Source organism: Salvia miltiorrhiza, chromosome 4 (genome assembly GCF_028751815.1).
Source record: "Salvia miltiorrhiza cultivar Shanhuang (shh) chromosome 4, IMPLAD_Smil_shh, whole genome shotgun sequence".
NCBI lineage: Eukaryota > Viridiplantae > Streptophyta > Magnoliopsida > Lamiales > Lamiaceae > Salvia > Salvia miltiorrhiza.
The window spans coordinates 9,184,644-9,192,368 of record NC_080390.1 but is presented as its reverse complement, the minus strand read 5'-3'; the positions used below and the strand labels follow the sequence as shown (position 1 = coordinate 9,192,368).

The following is a 7,725-nucleotide window of genomic DNA, read 5'->3' as shown; positions in this document are numbered from 1 at the left end:
TCAGAGCGCGCGTTTCTTTCAGAGCTAAGGCATGCCAGACCTGTAGCTTACAGAGCTGGATTTCTCGCTAGGGTTTTGTCGCAGCCCGAAAACCCAACACTAGTAATAGCGGGGTACGAGTATCGATACGACTATTTTTAAAGAATAAAAGATAAGAAGAACTAGGTGAACGTCATGCGGAAGCTCACGTAAAAGCATGCTAAGGAAAAACTTATAAAATTAGCCCGAGGGTAAAATCGTCAACATTGTCATAACTTTTTAATTATTAGGAATTTCACGAACAAAAACAAAACGGGTATAGTTCATTTTTCATAAGGAAGCATAATTTGCAGAGTATCGCAGCAAAAGGCGAACCGATTATATGTATGAAGACACATAACCGTGAGTGTATTGCTTGATCCCAAAAGAAACTAAGTAATTCAAACATCAAGACTCTATTATCATAGAGGCAAAATAGTAATTTAATTTACATCATTTGAAACTCTCCCCCATCAGCACCAGTCCAATCTCACTCCCAGCTTAGCCTGCACATTTAGAAATACATGCAGGGCATGAGTATATAATACTCAGTGGGCAAAAGCCGAAAAACAAGAAAGGTGCTCTTAGAGCTATAAGTTTGAAGCTTGCCACATCTCAGCAATACACAGAAATAAGTTAGTATTAAATGAATCTGTGCATGCAGTTTTCATAATCATGACATCATAAGTAAACGACTGCAGTCAAAGATCTCAACATGTATGTACCACATCTACAACTCATCATCATCAAAGGTACTGAGAAGTAGGCCTCCCTCTCAAGTACCGTGACCGGCCGATTCGCTCAACGGCTCACAGTCACCTCAGTGTACACTAGCCCTGGCAGGATAGCTATCAACTGCCCAGGACCCGAATTCGTCTCATCTCATCAGTAGAGGGTAACATACAAGCTCAACATCAAAAATTGGCAAGTCAAACATTTCTCAACATCATTTATCTCAAATAATTTGATAAGCTCATAAATATCATCGTTAATCATCAAATCATTTTCGAAAGCTCGGATAATATATGTATACTCAAAATATTGCCCACCTGAAGTCCTTCGCTTATTCTGGAAAGAAATCAGGCAACTTACTTCTTCGTCTCGCTCGGGCCTTCATATGTCATCATCACATCGTCATCGTCATCGAAGGTTCATGTGATAAAACAAACCTTAGTCAGAACTCAATTTCCAAATCCAATCTCTTCTTTACTTTAACTTCTCACTCAACGTCTATTTACCCGTTATAACTCAATCCCTAGGTATACTCGGCTTCTAAGGATTCACACGTCCAATTTTCGACTTAACTCTCAACTCGACTCAAACTCATAGCAAACAAGCACATAAGCAAGTATAAATACTTAAGCATATTAAAAACACACATAGACAAGTCGAAAACAAGCTTTACTCTGCACTGACTCAACTTTAAAACCTCACCAGACTCTGTACAGAACTCTCCTGGGGTCGTAACTTATACCAAAAGAAACCTCTTGGTGTCTAGTTTCATTTTAAAAAAATAGGATCAAAAACTCCAAGTATTTTAGGAGATATGACTGTTTTACTACAGTCTACCATATTCGGCAGTTTTTAGCAATCGAAAAGTTTGATTTTTTAAAAATAGTAAACGTTGTCAAAACGATCTGAAATTTTGTGGTAACTTAGCTAAGACACTCAGGTCTCAACCATAAAATATTGGGTTCCAGAATGCTAAGGAAAGCTACTGGAAACGATGACTCTATTGGCTACTCACCGAACAATTCGGCAGAACGTAGCAGTTTTAGTTTTACATTTTATAAAAATAGCAAAAGAAGTCCAAATGACTTGAAATTTTACCGGTATACTCAAGACTCTCAAATATACTTACCATAAAATTTTCAAGGTGTTTGGGTATCAAGAACCCCTCGCAAACAGTGCGTCAGCGCGTCGTGAAAAACAACTCCGAAACATACACACAAACAAACATGCTCAACTCAACATTTAAACCATGCAAACTCATCAAAACTCATTTTAAGCACTTAAAGCACTTAAAAACATTCAAATACATCAAAATACTCGTAATATACAATCTCGACTCTTGTCTTTCATCATCAACTCAAATCTCATAGAAAACATTTCAACGAACGTATCTAACAAATTCCTTTTCAATATCATGCTCGAAATTTCTCAAATACTCAAATATGATCATTTACATCATATAACTCATTATTCACATATTTACTCTCTTTTTATCATATAAACTAGATTTTATAGAAAATCCATGTATCAACATAAAACTCTCAACAAACAAGGATAAAGTTCTCATAATGATCATAGAGCAATTAAACCTCATTTTATAAAGCATCAAACTCACATCATATAAAAACTCAAAAATTCATACAAACTAAAATAAGCCAAAATTTTATTTAGCCTACAATAGACTTAATCAAATATACAAAAACACTACTATCATGCTTAAAAACATACATCTCAAGCAAAACCACTTAAATAACACATAGACTAGAAAGTCCTAATTTTTACTAAACTAACTCTTTGAAATTTTTACAAACACATACAAATCTTTAATCAACTTATAGATCTTTCATTTTTAACCAATTAATCCCACATCAAAACCATCAATTCACCAATAAGGGCATGTATACACATATCCCTAATTTTAGTAAACTAACTCACATCAAAAACTCCAATTGACATCATATACTCAAATTACTCCATCAATAATCATCATATACATCTCATAGACTCATTTACCTCATCAATTCATCATTTAACTCATTGACTCTATAGTTCCCCTTTTTGGGTAAACTAACTTCCATCAAAGTTTCACATCTCAAGACACATATTTCACAACATATATCAAACATCAATACACATCACATAACTCTCATTTTTCACCCCAAATCAAGAAAAGAAAAAGAAAAATTTTTGAAGGGATGGAGACCCTTTTTTTCGAAAATTATGGAAAATAGGGAGGGGTGATTTTCTTGCTTCATCTTTCAAGAATACACTCACACAACATCCTTCAAGCAAGAATTTAAAAAAAAAAACATGGCCACTTACCCAAGTTCTCACCAAAATTCATCACTTTCTCACTCTACTTTGGAGCTTCTTCTTCAAGGATTTTCTTGATTATAAGTGGATAGAATAGGTTTATGGAGGATATTAGAGTGATTTGAAGTGTTTGGTAATATTTTAGGAAGCTTCGAAGGTTTCCATCAATGGAGGAAAATGGTGGAATTGATAAATGGAGAAGATGAGTGTGTGTTGGGAGAAAATGTGTGTGAGGGAGAGAGATGATGGCCGAAAATTTTAGTGAGGGAGAGAGAGGTTTGGCTTTGCAAGATTGAATTTGATCTTGTGATCTTTAAAGGAGATTTCCAAATCTTGGAGAATATTTGATAATTAATGGATGATCTCTCTCTCTCTAATCTCTCTCTAATCTCTACACTCTCCATAATATACTCTCAATCTCTACTCTCTCAAACTCTATACTTAGTCATTTAAGGCATATAACATATGGTAGAGAAATTAAAATAAAGTGTGAGAAGGGTGATTAAATAAAAATCACAATAACTATGGAAATGTCACTCATTAATAAAATACCATAGTATAATTATTCATGTGACCGAAATAATAATTATAGCACTATTATTAGTGCACTCACTCAATTATAATATTCCTCTTCGTAGGAACAAAAAATAATTTAAAAAATATTATGCTCGGAAAAATTTTCATAAACCGGCATCATTCGATTTCTTGATAAAAATAAACCATACTTGCTTTGGAAACTTAATCAAAATTCCAAATGCTAAGGTCTCGAATAAAAATCATAATAACTCGGTCACAGTGACACTCATCACGAAAATCACATAATCAATCAGTCACGTAAATTCACATAATGTCACATTAAAGCAGTCGGCAAACAAACAAACTAGACATCTCTCGGACCGACTCTTTTCATCAAGGTTCTCACCCTTTCTTCCTCGACTCTATGTCAGACTCATTATTCCTATTTTCTTTAATAGGTCAGTCAATCTCTGATAACTCGGGATCTGGTAAATCTATTCCCGGTAATCGGAAATAAAATTAAAATCTCAACTCAATTCAATCAGCATCTCTATCTCAGCTCATTTCTCGAATCTCGACATCTCAGTTCTCTCAATAGTGTTAAGACACTATCTCACAACATAGGAAAAGTACGGGGTGTTACATCCTACCCCCCTTAAAAAAAATTTCGTCCCGAAATTTGAGTTATTCACCTTCGGGAAAAAGCTCTGGATACTTCTCTTTCATCTTCTCTTCAAGTTCCCATGTTGATTCTTCTTGACCGTGATGTCTCCATTGGATTTTCACCAAAGGAATCGACTTGTTCCTCAATTGTTGGATCTTCCGGTCCAGAATAGCATCAGGTCTCTCTTCATAGCTCAAATCTGGTTTCAGGGATACTTCTTCTTGATGAATGACGTGTTTTGGATCAAACACGTACTTTCTCAATTGAGAAACATGGAAAACGTCATGGACGTTCGCGAAGCTCGGAGGCAACGCTAGTTTATAGGCTACAGGGCCTACCTTCTCTAATATATCATAAGGTCCTATATACCTTGGTTTAAGTTTTCCTTTCACTCCAAAACGGTGAACTCCTCTAGATGGGGAAACTTTTAGAAAAACTTTGTCTCCCTCTTCAAAATGAATCTCTGTCCTTCTAGTGTCTGCATAAGATTTCTGACGATCTTGTGCCTCTTTTATTCTCTGTCGAATCTGTCTCACAATAGTGATCATCTCTTCTATCGCGTCAGGTCCAAGTACCTTTCTCTCTCCAACTTCATCCCAATAAAGCGGAGATCTACACTTCCTTCCATACAAGGCTTCGTATGGGGCCATGTTGATAGTTGACTGAAAACTATTATTGTAAGCAAATTCAATCAGGGGTAAAACTTGCTCCCATTGATTTCCTCTATCAAGTACTACAGTTCGGATCATGTCCTCCAAAACCTGAATAGTTCTCTCGGACTGTCCATCTGTTTGCGGATGAAACGCTGTACTAAAATTCAATTTAGTACCCAACTCTTTCTGCATGCTCATCCAAAATCGTGAAGTAAACTTCGAGTCTCGATCTGATGTGATCGTCATCGGTACTCCATGCAATCGCACTATTTCTCGGATATAAATCTGAGCTAACTTGTCAGATCCATAAGTAATTTGAATCGGTATGAAATGTGCACTCTTCGTCAATCGATCGATAATTACCCAAATAGCGGTATTTCCTCTTTTTGACTTTGGCAATCCTGTCACAAAGTCCATGGCTATATCACTCCATTTCCACTCTGGAATTTCCAATGGCTGTAACTTGCCATAGGGTCGTTGATGTAACGCTTTCACTTGCTGACAAGCTAGACATCTTTCAACGAAAGACGCTATCTCACGCTTCATTCCTTCCCACCAAAACTTCGTTTTCAAGTCCTGGTACATCTTCGTACTTCCTGGGTGTGCGGTATAAGGGGTGTCATGAGCTTCACTCATGATTTCATTCTTCAGCTCCTTTTTATCAGGCACACACAGTCTTCCCTCAAACAAAATGGCATTATCTGCCGCCTCTTGATAATTCTCCACTTTTTCGGTTCGAATCTTCATTCGTAACCTTTCCATCTTCTCATCCTCTCTCTGAGCTGTGACTACTCTCGATCGTAAGTCAGGTGTAATGCTCAGTGCAGAAATTACTATTTCTGTCGTTTGTGGTGGTATTACTACCTCCAAATTCATTCTCTCGAATTCCTTGATCAGGTTCTCTTCTCGAGTAAGGAGAAATCCTAACTCTCCCTGATTCTTTCTGCTCAATGCGTCAGCTACAACGTTAGCTTTTCCGGGATGATAATTTATCCCGCAATCATAGTCCTTCACCAACTCTAACCATCTTCGTTGTCGCATGTTCAGATCTTTTTGCTCAAAGAAATATTTGAGACTTTTATGATCAGTGTATATCTCACACCGTGATCCATAGAGATGGTGTCTCCAGATCTTCAAAGCATGCACTACGGCTGCTAATTCTAAATCATGCGTCGGATAATTCACCTCGTGCGGTCGCAGTTGTCGTGAAGCATACGCTATAACTTTTCCTTCTTGCATCAGTACACAACCTAGACCATGCTTCGATGCATCAGTGTACACTGCATATTCTTTGTCTGCTTTCGGAACAGCTAAAACTGGGGCAATAGTGAGCCTCTTCTTTAGCTCTTGAAAATTTCGCTCACATTCGTCCGTCCAGACGAATTTGACTTCTTTCTTTAGCAGGTGCGTTAATGGCTTAGCGATTTTCGAAAAGCCCTTTATAAAACGTCGATAATATCCTGCTAATCCCAGAAAACTGCGAATCTCGTGCGGTGTGGTTGGCGATCTCCATTCCTGTACCGCTTGAACTTTCGCTGGGTCTACCTCAATTCCTCTCGCGGAAACGATATGGCCAAGAAAATTGATTTCTTTAAGCCAAAACTCGCATTTGCTAAACTTAGCATACAGCTTTTCCGCTCGTAATCTTTCCAACACGATCCTCAAATGCTCTTCGTGTTCTCGTTTATTCTTCGAGTAAATCAGGATATCGTCTATGAAGACTAACACGAACTTATCTAAGTATTCGTGAAAAACGCGATTCATGAGATCCATGAATATTGCCGGAGCATTCGTCAAACCGAAAGGCATAACTATAAACTCATAGTGTCCGTATCTTGTACGAAATGCCGTCTTCGGAACGTCTTCCGATCGTATCTTCAGTTGATGGTATCCCGTTCTCAAGTCAATCTTTGAAAAGGTGCTCGCTCCTTGTAGTTGATCGAACAGATCATCGATTCGAGGTAACGGATACTTATTCTTTAACGTCACTTTGTTCAGCTCTCGATAATCGATACACAACCTCAAGCTTCCATCCTTCTTTTTAACGAAAAGAACTGGTGCTCCCCACGGGGAAACACTAGGTCGAATGAAGCCCATATCTAGAAGTTCTTGAAGTTGCAGTTTCAACTCTTGCAACTCAGCAGGGGCCATTCTGTAGGGTGCTTTCGACGTCGGTGCTGCGCCGGGCTCTAAGTCGATCGTAAACTCGAGTTGTCGATCTGGGGGTAATCCTGGTAAAGTCTCAGGAAAAACGTCTTTAAACTCTCGCACGACCGGCACATCATCAACGTTTGCCTTGGACTCATCTCTCTGGTTCAGATATACAACGTATGCGGTTGTATCTTTCCTTCGCAAGAGCTTTCTTGCTTGCAGTGCCGAGATGATCGGCGTCCTCTTCCATTTTCCCTCAATGCCAATGAAGGAAGTAGGTTCTTGGCCAGGTGGCTGAAAAGATATCCGTCTCTCCTTGCATTGTATCTTCGCATGATTCTCCTCTAACCAATCCATTCCCAAAATTATATCCAGGTGCCACATAGGCATCAATCTCAGGTTTCTAGCCTCGAGCTTAATCGATTCTAACTTAAATTCTAAGTTAGGGCACACGTGCGAAACCGTAGTAGTTCTGCCTATGGGTGTGAGTACTCTTAGAGATTGTGGGGCAGGCTCTACTTTCAATTCTAAGGTATCGACACAAGTATGTGAGATAAAAGAATGCGAAGCTCCAGTATCGAACAAAACTACGATAGGCACTCCTTTCAACTCGCCTATACCTGTCAAATTTCTTTGATTCTTCTCTGGTGCCTTCTGATCCAGTGCAAACACCCTCTG

At 38.4% G+C, this 7,725-nt stretch overlaps 1 long non-coding RNA gene across 1 annotated transcript; it reads right to left on the bottom strand.

The window, feature by feature from the left end:
- Positions 1-233: 233 nt before the first annotated feature.
- On the bottom strand, positions 234-1,351 carry LOC131022603 (uncharacterized). Its single transcript, XR_009101351.1, has 2 exons — positions 1,068-1,351; positions 234-524 (listed from the first exon to the last, which is right to left on the bottom strand). It is a non-coding gene; the product is annotated as an uncharacterized LOC131022603 (long non-coding RNA).
- Positions 1,352-7,725: the final 6,374 nt, after the last annotated feature.